Below are 12057 nucleotides of genomic sequence, written 5' to 3' on the forward strand. Positions count from 1 at the left end.
AAACAGCTTAAATCATAGAATTTGGGGGTCATTTTGATCCCAAAGTATTATTAACCTCAAAAACCATCATTTCCACTCATTTTCAGTCTATTCTGAATACCTCACACCTCACAATATTATTTTTAGTCCTAAAATTTGCACCGAGGTCGCTGGATGACTAAGCTCAGCGACCCTAGTGGCCGACACAAACACCTGGCCCATCTAGGAGTGGCACTGCAGTGTCACGCAGGATGTCCCTTCCAAAAAACCCTCCCCAAACAGCACATGACGCAAAGAAAAAAAGAGGCGCAATGAGGTAGCTGTGTGAGTAAGATAAGCGACCCTAGTGGCCGACACAAACACCGGGCCCATCTAGGAGTGTCACTGCAGTGTCACGCAGGATGGCCCTTCCAAAAAACCCTCCCCAAACAGCACATGACGCAAAGAAAAAAAGAGGCGCAATGAGGTAGCTGTGTGAGTAAGATAAGCGACCCTAGTGGCCGACACAAACACCGGGCCCATCTAGGAGTGTCACTGCAGTGTCACGCAGGATGTCCCTTACAAAAAACCCTCCCCAAACAGCACATGACGCAAAGAAAAAAAGAGGCGCAATGAGGTAGCTGTGTGAGTAAGATAAGCGACCCTAGTGGCCGACACAAACACCGGGCCCATCTAGGAGTGGCACTGCAGGATGGCCCTTCCAAAAAACCCTCCCCAAACAGCACATGACGCAAAGAAAAATTAAAGAAAAAAGAGGTGCAAGATGGAATTGTCCTTGGGCCCTCCCACCCACCCTTATGTTGTATAAACAGGACATGCACACTTTAACCAACCCATCATTTCAGTGACAGGGTCTGCCACACGACTGTGACTGATATGACGGGTTGGTTTGGACCCCCACCAAAAAAGAAGCAATTAATCTCTCTTTGCACAAACTGGCTCTACAGAGGCAAGATGTCCACCTCATCATCATCCTCCGATATATCACCGTGTACATCCCGCTCCTCACAGATTATCAATTCGTCCCCACTGGAATCCACCATCTCAGCTCCCTGTGTACTTTGTGGAGGCAATTGCTGCTGGTCAATGTCTCCGCGGAGGAATTGATTATAATTCATTTTAATGAACATCATCTTCTCCACATTTTCTGGATGTAACCTCGTACGCCGATTGCTGACAAGGTGAGCGGCGGCACTAAACACTCTTTCGGAGTACACACTTGTGGGAGGGCAACTTAGGTAGAATAAAGCCAGTTTGTGCAAGGGCCTCCAAATTGCCTCTTTTTTCTGCCAGTATAAGTACGGACTGTGTGACGTGCCTACTTGGATGCGGTCACTCATATAATCCTCCACCATTCTTTTAATGTTGAGAGAATCATATGCAGTGACAGTAGACGACATGTCCGTAATCGTTGTCAGGTCCTTCAGTCCGGACCAGATGTCAGCATCAGCAGTCGCTCCAGACTGCCCTGCATCACCGCCAGCGGGTGGGCTCGGAATTCTGAGCCTTTTCCTCGCACCCCCAGTTGCGGGAGAATGTGAAGGAGGAGATGTTGACAGGTCGCGTTCCGCTTGACTTGACAATTTTCTCACCAGCAGGTCTTTCAACCCCAGCAGACTTGTGTCTGCCGGAAAGAGAGATCCAAGGTAGGTTTTAAATCTAGGATCGAGCACGGTGGCCAAAATGTAGTGCTCTGATTTCAACAGATTGACCACCCGTGAATCCTTGTTAAGCGAATTAAGGGCTCCATCCACAAGTCCCACATGCCTAGCGGAATCGCTCCGTGTTAGCTCCTCCTTCAATGTCTCCAGCTTCTTCTGCAAAAGCCTGATGAGGGGAATGACCTGACTCAGGCTGGCAGTGTCTGAACTGACTTCACGTGTGGCAAGTTCAAAGGGCATCAGAACCTTGCACAACGTTGAAATCATTCTCCACTGCGCTTGAGACAGGTGCATTCCACCTCCTATATCGTGCTCAATTGTATAGGCTTGAATGGCCTTTTGCTGCTCCTCCAACCTCTGAAGCATATAGAGGGTTGAATTCCACCTCGTTACCACTTCTTGCTTCAGATGATGGCAGGGCAGGTTCAGTAGTTTTTGGTGGTGCTCCAGTCTTCTGTACGTGGTGCCTGTACGCCGAAAGTGTCCCGCAATTCTTCTGGCCACCGACAGCATCTCTTGCACGCACCTCTCGTTTTTTAAATAATTCTGCACCACCAAATTCAAGGTATGTGCAAAACATGGGACGTGCTGGAATTTGCCCATATTTAATGCACACACAATATTGCTGGCGTTGTCCGATGCCACAAATCCACAGGAGAGTCCAATTGGGGTAAGCCATTCCGCGATGATCTTCCTCAGTTGCCGTAAGAGGTTTTTAGCTGTGTGCGTATTCTGGAAAGCGGTGATACAAAGCGTAGCCTGCCTAGGAAAGAGTTGGCGTTTGCGAGATGCTGCTACTGGTGCCGCCGCTGCTGTTCTTGCGGCGGGAGTCCATACATCTACCCAGTGGGCTGTCACAGTCATATAGTCCTGACCCTGCCCTGCTCCACTTGTCCACATGTCCGTGGTTAAGTGGACACTGGGTACAGCTGCATTTTTTAGGACACTGGTGACTCTTTTTCTGAGGTCTGTGTACATTTTCGGTATCGCCTGCCTAGAGAAATGGAACCTAGATGGTATTTGGTACCGGGGACACAGTACCTCCAACAAGTCTCTAGTTGGCTCTGCAGTAATGATGGATACCGGAACCACGTTTCTCACCACCCAGGATGCCAAGGCCTCAGTTATCCGCTTTGCAGTAGGATGACTGCTGTGATATTTCATCTTCCTCGCAAAGGACTGTTGAACAGTCAATTGCTTACTGGAAGTAGTACAAGTGGGCTTACGACTTCCCCTCTGGGATGACCATCGACTCCCAGCAGCAACAACAGCAGCGCCAGCAGCAGTAGGCGTTACACGCAAGGATGCATCGGAGGAATCCCAGGCAGGAGAGGACTCGTCAGAATTGCCAGTGACATGGCCTGCAGGACTATTGGCATTCCTGGGGAAGGAGGAAATTGACACTGAGGGAGTTGGTGGGGTGGTTTGCCTGAGCTTGGTTACAAGAGGAAGGGATTTACTGGTCAGTGGACTGCTTCCGCTGTCGCCCAAAGTTTTTGAACTTGTCACTGACTTATTATGAATGCGCTGCAGGTGACGTATAAGGGAGGATGTTCCGAGGTGGTTAACGTCCTTACTCCTACTTATTACAGCTTGACAAAGGCAACACACGGCTTGACACCTGTTGTCCGCATTTCTGTTAAATTACTTCCACACCGAAGAGCTGATTTTTTTGGTATTTTCACCAGGCATGTCAGTGGCCATATTCCTCCCACGGACAACAGGTGTCTCCCCGGGTGCCTGACTTAAACAAACCACCTCACCATCAGAATCCTCCTGGTCAATTTCCTCCCCAGCGCCAGCAACACCCATATCCTCCTCATCCTGGTGTACTTCAACACTGACATCTTCAATCTGACTATCAGGAACTGGACTGCGGGTGCTCCTTCCAGCACTTGCAGGGGGCGTGCAAATGGTGGAAGGTGCATGCTCTTCACGTCCAGTGTTGGGAAGGTCAGGCATCGCAACCGACACAATTGGACTCTCCTTGTGGATTTGGGATTTCGAAGAACGCACAGTTCTTTGCGGTGCTTTTGCCAGCTTGAGTCTTTTCATTTTTCTAGCGAGAGGCTGAGTGCTTCCATCCTCATGTGAAGCTGAACCACTAGCCATGAACATAGGCCAGGGCCTCAGCCGTTCCTTGCCACTCCGTGTGGTAAATGGCATATTGGCAAGTTTACGCTTCTCCTCCGACAATTTTATTTTAGGTTTTGGAGTCCTTTTTTTACTGATATTTGGTGTTTTGGATTTGACATGCTCTGTACTATGACATTGGGCATCGGCCTTGGCAGACGACGTTGCTGGCATTTCATCGTCTCGGCCATGACTAGTGGCAGCAGCTTCAGCACGAGGTGGAAGTGGATCTTGATCTTTCCCTAATTTTGGAACCTCAACATTTTTTTTCTCCATATTTTAATAGGCACAACTAAAAGGCACCACAGGTAAACAATGGAGATGGATGGATACTAGTATACAATTATGGATGGACTGCCGAGTGCCGACACAGAGGTAGCTACAGCCGTGAACTACCGTACTGTGTCTGCTGCTAATATAGACTGGTTGATAATGAGATGTAGTATGTATAAAGAAGAAAGAAAAAAAAAACCACGGGTAGGTGGTATACAATTATGGATGGACTGCCGAGTGCCGACACAGAGGTAGCTACAGCCGTGGACTACCGTACTGTACTGTGTCTGCTGCTAATATAGACTGGATGATAATGAGATGTAGTATGTATAAAGAAGAAAGAAAAAAAAACCACGGGTAGGTGGTATACAATTATGGATGGACTGCCGAGTGCCGACACAGAGGTAGCTACAGCCGTGAACTACCGTACTGTGTCTGCTGCTAATATAGACTGGTTGATAATGAGATGTAGTATGTATAAAGAAGAAAGAAAGAAAAAACCACGGGTAGGTGGTATACAATTATGGATGGACTGCCGAGTGCCGACACAGAGATAGCTACAGCCGTGGACTACCGTACTGTACTGTGTCTGCTGCCAATATAGACTGGATGATAATGAGATGTAGTATGTATAAAGAAGAAAGAAAAAAAAAACCACGGGTAGGTGGTATACAATTATGGATGGACTGCCGAGTGCCGACACAGAGGTAGCTACAGCCGTGGACTACCGTACTGTACTGTGTCTGCTGCTAATATAGACTGGATGATAATGAGATGTAGTATGTATAAAGAAGAAAGAAAAAAAAACCACGGGTAGGTGGTATACAATTATGGATGGACTGCCGAGTGCCGACACAGAGGTAGCTACAGCCGTGAACTACCGTACTGTGTCTGCTGCTAATATAGACTGGTTGATAATGAGATGTAGTATGTATAAAGAAGAAAGAAAAAAAAAACCACGGGTAGGTGGTATACAATTATGGATGGACTGCCGAGTGCCGACACAGAGATAGCTACAGCCGTGGACTACCGTACTGTACTGTGTCTGCTGCCAATATAGACTGGATGATAATGAGATGTAGTATGTATAAAGAAGAAAGAAAAAAAAAACCACGGGTAGGTGGTATACAATTATGGATGGACTGCCGAGTGCCGACACAGAGGTAGCTACAGCCGTGGACTACCGTACTGTACTGTGTCTGCTGCTAATATAGACTGGATGATAATGAGATGTAGTATGTATAAAGAAGAAAGAAAAAAAAAACCACGGGTAGGTGGTATACAATTATGGATGGACTGCCGAGTGCCGACACAGAGGTAGCTACAGCCGTGGACTACCGTACTGTACTGTGTCTGCTGCTAATATAGACTGGATGATAATGAGATGTAGTATGTATAAAGAAGAAAGAAAAAAAAACCACGGGTAGGTGGTATACAATTATGGATGGACTGCCGAGTGCCGACACAGAGGTAGCTACAGCCGTGAACTACCGTACTGTGTCTGCTGCTAATATAGACTGGTTGATAATGAGATGTAGTATGTATAAAGAAGAAAGAAAAAAAAAACCACGGGTAGGTGGTATACAATTATGGATGGACTGCTGAGTGCCGACACAGAGATAGCTACAGCCGTGGACTACCGTACTGTACTGTGTCTGCTGCTAATATAGACTGGATGATAATGAGATGTAGTATGTATAAAGAAGAAAGAAAAAAAAAACCACGGGTAGGTGGTATACAATTATGGATGGACTGCCGAGTGCCGACACAGAGGTAGCTACAGCCGTGGACTACCGTACTGTACTGTGTCTGCTGCTAATATAGACTGGATGATAATGAGATGTAGTATGTATAAAGAAGAAAGAAAAAAAAAACCACGGGTAGGTGGTATACAATTATGGATGGACTGCCGAGTGCCGACACAGAGGTAGCTACAGCCGTGGACTACCGTACTGTACTGTGTCTGCTGCTAATATAGACTGGATGATAATGAGATGTAGTATGTATAAAGAAGAAAGAAAAAAAAAAACCACGGGTAGGTGGTATACAATTATGGATGGACTGCCGAGTGCCGACACAGAGGTAGCTACAGCCGTGAACTACCGTACTGTGTCTGCTGCTAGTATAGACTGGATGATAAATAATGATATAAAAAATATATATATATCACTACTGCAGCCGGACAGGTATATATTATATAATGAGGGACCTGCTGGACACTGTCTGTCAGCAGAATGAGTTTTTTAATTTTTATAGAATAAAAAACACCACACAAGTCACACGACGAGTGTACTTTTTCAGGCAGACAATCACAATATACTATACTGGTGGTCAGTGTGGTCAGGTCACTGGTCACAGTGGTCAGTGGTCAGTCACACTGGCAGTGGCACTCTGGCAGCAAAAGTGTGCACTGTTTAATATGTACTCCTGGCTCCTGCTATAACCTATTACTGCTCCCCAGTCTCCCCCACAATTAAGCTGTGTGAGCACAGTCAGATATTATACATAGATGATGCAGCACACTGGGCTGAGCACAGATATGGTATGTGAGTGTGACTGAGTCCTTGTGTATCGTTTTTTTCAGGCAGAGAACAAGAACAGAACGGATTATTAAATAATAATAAATTATAAAACTGCACTGGTGGGTCAGGTCACTGGTCATCAGTCACTAGTATAACTCCTCCTAAGCTCCAGTAAGTAAATGAAGTGTCTCACTCTCACTCTCCTATCTATTTTAATTTCTAAACGGAGAGGACGCCAGCCACGTCCTCTCCCTATCAATCTCAATGCACGTGTGAAAATGGCCGCGACGCGCGGCTCCTTATATAGAATCCGAGTCTCGCGATAGAATCCGAGCCTCGCGAGAATCCGACAGCGTGATGATGACGTTCGGGCGCGCTCGGGTTAACCGAGCAAGGCGGGAAGATCCGAGTCGCTCGGACCCGTGTAAAAAAACATGAAGTTCGGGCGGGTTCGGATTCAGAGGAACCGAACCCGCTCATCTCTAGTAAGGGACATACATCATGGGAAGGCCAACGTCTGCGTTCGATCGTCTGTCCATGTCCCAGCTTATGTGTGTCAGACTGTGTCAATGTAATTGTGTCGGAATCTGCGTGTCAACATCTGTCTGTGTGTCAGCAGTTGTCTGTTTCAATGTCTGCAGCAAAAAAAATAATCTGACTCTATGAGGAGACAGTATTCCGCCTCCCCCTACAAACCCCACCCCCATTAGGGCTACTTCCTGAAATTTTCCCGGGCTGGTTTTCCATCCCAATCCGCCCCTGCCAGGGAGTGAACACTCCGGGAGCCCCAGCAATGGACACAGTAGGCTGGGGGCACCAGGACTGACATTGCTCCTGCTTCAGGTCAGTCACTGTCTCTACTTGCCTGATGTACAGTACACCCACAGCAGGTCTCTAGTACAACCCCATGCGGCCATGCCCTACATTATGCAGCACATCTGATTGCTTTCTATGCCCCTAACTGCTCCCTATGCCCCTGATATACCCTGACTGGTCCTTATGTCCATGATACACCCTGACTGCCCCTATTACCCTGCTCCTTATGCCTCTGATATAACCTTAATTGCTCCCTATGACCCAGACTGCTCCCTATGCCCCTGATACACCCCTGACTGCTCCCTATGCCCTAGACTGCTCCTTATGCCCCTGATACACCACTGACTGCTCCCTATGCCCCTGATACACCCCTGACTGCTCCCTATGCCCTAAACTGCTCCTTATGCCCCTGATACACCACTGACTGCTCCTTATTCCCCTGACTGCTCCCTATGTCCCTGATACACCCCTGACTGCTCCCTATGTCCCTGATATACGCCGGACTGCTCCTTATGTCCCTAAAACACCCCTGACTGCTCCCTATGTCCCTGATATACGCCGGACTGCTCCCTATGTTCCTGATACACCCCTGACTGCTTCTTATGTCCCTGATACACCCCTGACTACTCCCTATGTCCCTGATATACGCCAGACTGCTCCCTATGTTCCCGATACACCCCACACTGCTCCCTTGGGGACCCATTTATCCATGATCATATTTGCAATGTAACCTGAGCACGATATTAGCGCCCAGGATCGCATTGCAGAATGCGATCATATCAGGTGTATGTGTATGTATCACCCGGCTCCAAAAGGAGCCTGTCCCTGCAAAGCACCGAGTGTGGTGCTGGGCTGCTGCACATGCGCTGACAAGGTGACCACCATGCACAGCGGCCATTTCCGGCAGAGGGTTCCTGGGAAACCCTGCCAGAACTACATCCCACAAAGTGTAGCCCATAGGCTACCACGGGCTACTGCAATGAAAAGAGTGGTAAATCTGTCAGCATCGCATCCCCCAAAGAAACCTACAGTATAGGGGATGCGGCTGCGAGCGGCAGTGGAGGGATTGCAGCAGGTATCAGAGAGATACCTACTGTGGTCCCTCCTTCTTACATTGCAGGGATACATAATATTTGTAGCTAATCATTACACCTAACTTTAATACCTTAACCCAAAGTGGAAAATCAACCCTAATATACAGTAATAGCCCTAATACCCTAACCCCATGCCCGAAACTAACCATAATACCCAAACCACAAAATTATCAGGCGGTGGCTGTGAAACTTGTAAGAGATGCCGTGTCTGAACATTTTCTCCTGAGGGGCTCCATATTTTGCTGAGTAGTGGGGAGGGGGGGGTTTGCTGTTGATTTGCCTAGGGTGCTGATAAACCTTGCACCGCCCGTGGGGGTCATTCCGAGTTGATCACTAGCTGCCGTTGTTCGCAACGCAGCGATTAGGCTAAAAAATCGGCATTTCTGAGCATGCGTATGCACCGCAATGTGCACACATGACGTACGGGTACAAAGTCCTCTGTGGTCTTGCACAGGTTCTAGTGAAGCTTTCAGTCGCACGGCACAACGCAGGAAGATTGACATGAAGTGGGTGTTTCTGGGTGTCAACCAACCATTTTTAGGGAGTGCTTAGAAAAACGCAGGCGTGTCGGGGAAAATGCAGGAGTGGCTGTGCGAACGCTGGGTGGGTGTGTGACGTCAAAAGCCATCCCACCGTATTTAGAATCAACGCACACGAAGAGTAACTACAGAGCTGGTCTTGTTTTGCACAAAATTATTTTGTAGGCGCTCTGCTGCACAAGCGTTTGCACTTCTGCTAAGCTAAAATACACTCCCAGTGGGCGGCGACTATGCATTTGCACGGCTGCTAAAAACTACTAGCGAGCGATCAACTCGGAATGACCCCCTGTGTCCTTTGCCTTTGTCTATATAGATATGGTTTTCATAAGTGTATAGATTTTGCATGTGCTAATTACATATATAATAGGCACGTGCAAGGAAGAGGAATGAAGTGAGGTGCTTATGTAGACATTTCAGCTGTGTGCGGATTCCTCTGAGATGTCCTCTGAGGTCATCTGACCTGTTACCCAGAGCTGATTCTTCCTCCTGATTAAACACATTTGTACATTGTCAGCTGCAATTCAGCACATAAAATGTCTCTCCCTTGGCTTCTGCTTAAATAGCAGTGGTAAACCGTGTGTCCAGATGGAACAAGCAGGAACTATTCTAGGGTAACTGTGTGCTTAACGAGGAGCCAAAATGACTCATGCATGGGCGACTAAGCAACACGGCACCGCTGCACACCCCCACACACAAAGTGCAAACAGTCTATGGTGCTATTCAAAGTAAACTACAAAGTGGGTCCACATACTCCCCAGAATGGGCTGTATCCGTCGCAGTAGTGAGCAGCATATGGCTGGAAGGGAGGCACTCGATATACCGGCTGTCGAGATCCCGGCGCTCAGGATACCGGCGCCGGGATCGCTGGATAGGTGGTTTTCCTACAGCCACCTACTGGTGAGGTCACAGCATCAGCAGAGATAGATCTTATTCCATGTTCTCCCAGCACTGTTAAAGCAGCCAAATGGGGACCCTGCCATTCTCTGTCACGTGGAGGGAGGAACACGCAGCTTACAACTGAAGTTACATATTGTCTGACAATACATGTACATCATGTCAGTACATCCATGCTGCTGCCATGATGTACTTGTATTTAAAAAGGTACACGGAGTGTACTGAAACGTCTGCTTCTGTAATATTGGAGACATTATGTGACTATGGGGTCTATTTACTAAGCCCCTAGCGGTGCCTAACCTAAACCCCCCACCAGCCTAAACCTAACCTCCCCCCACCCAGCCTAACCCTAACCCCCATGGGTGGCACCTAAACCTAACACACACGCACACACACACCCCTCCTCGCAGCCAAACCCTAACCCTCCTGGCTTTACTTACCTTCAAGATTCCGTCTGTCAGGATACCGGCATCGGTGTTCTGATGGGTGTCGGGATTCCGGCTGATGGGATCCCGACAGCCGGTATCCGGAACGTATACCATTATAACATGACATGGGCTTTTTGGGAATTTGAATTAATACTAAAAACTTTTTTTTCTAGGCCTGTAGAGAGTGTAATCTAATTCACAAAGCGTACAACTGTGCCATGCTTAATTACATTTTGTGTTGAAGTTTTGGCTTACTTAACCATGACCAATTTAGAGTACCTTGCCATGGTTAGGGTGAGAGTGTATGGGTGTTGATACACGTCAGAGGTACCCTAGGGGGGGATGACTTTGGCACTCTTCTTCAGCAGCAGCAGCTGTTCACTGTACCGCACGTGGCAGAGAGATATGGATTCCCCAGACAGATACAAAGAAATACAGAGAAAGTTCTGCATAAAAGAATATCTGTATATATTCCGCAACCTGGAATTCTGGGGAATGGGGTACAGTAGTTAAGAAATGACAGATTCAAATACTTTCAATATTAATTCATTTAAAACATCTAACTCAGTCTTGATGTATTACTTTGGGCACTAACTAAACATTAAAGTCAGTATCTGCAGATCTATGTATACACTTTATTTACACATTCATTCTCTCTCTCTCTCTCTCTCTCTCTCTCTCTCTCTGTGAACTGTTTCCTTTAAATCATTGTCCAGAAGACAATACTCGCTACCCCAGTTACAACTTGTGAATAACCCTGGTAACATGGGGTCTTCGTGGGCATGCTGAGACCCAGTTATGTAGATGAGTGTCATAAAAAACACAAATAAAGTCTATTTTCCACAAGTACATATGAAGAATGGGGGTCATTCCGAGTTGTTCGCTCGTTACCGATTTTCGCTATGCTGCGATTTGTTGCTAATTGCGCATGCGCAAGGCACGCAGGGCGCATGCGCTTAGTTATTTAACTAAAAACTTAGCAGATTTGCTGTGGATCCTGCGGCGCTTTTCAGTCGCTCTGCTGATCGGTAAATGATTGACAGGAAAGGGGCGTTTCTGGGTGGTAACTGAGCGTTTTCCGTGAGTGTGCTAAAAAATGCAGGCGTGTCAGAGAAAAACGCGGGAGTGTCTGGAGAAACGGGGGAGTGGCTGGCCGAATGCAGGGCGTGTTTGTGACGTCAAACCGGGAACTGAACGGACCGAGCTGATCGCAATCTGTGAGTAGGTCCGGAGCTACTCAGAAACTGCAAAGAATTATTTAGTAGCAGTTCTGCTAATTTTTCATTCGCTATTCTGCTAAGCTAAGATACACTCCCAGAGGGCGGCGGCCTAGCGTGTACAATGCTGCTAAAAGCAACTAGCGAGCGAACAACTCGGAATGAGGGCCAATATATTAACAGCACTGTAACGGAGGGGTACTGACGGGGGAGATGTGTGCTGAGCGATCTTAGCACAGACCGCTCAGCACACATCTCTCCCCCAGCTCAACACAGCGCAATGTGCTGAGCGATGGGACGGACGGATGGGGGGGCGTTCACTGCACACAGCGGTGAAGTGAGCGACCCACTAGATTAAGCCTGCATGCAGGCTCAATCTAGCACCAGCGATAGCGATGCGCGGGGCCGCACATCGCTATCGCTGGGGGCATACACACGGCAGATCAGTGCTTAAAATCTAAGCAATCTAGTCAGATTGCTTAGATTTTAAACACAGATCTC

The sequence above is a fragment of the Pseudophryne corroboree genome, chromosome 6 (genome assembly GCF_028390025.1).
Source record: "Pseudophryne corroboree isolate aPseCor3 chromosome 6, aPseCor3.hap2, whole genome shotgun sequence".
In the NCBI taxonomy this organism is placed as follows: Eukaryota; Metazoa; Chordata; class Amphibia; order Anura; family Myobatrachidae; genus Pseudophryne; species Pseudophryne corroboree.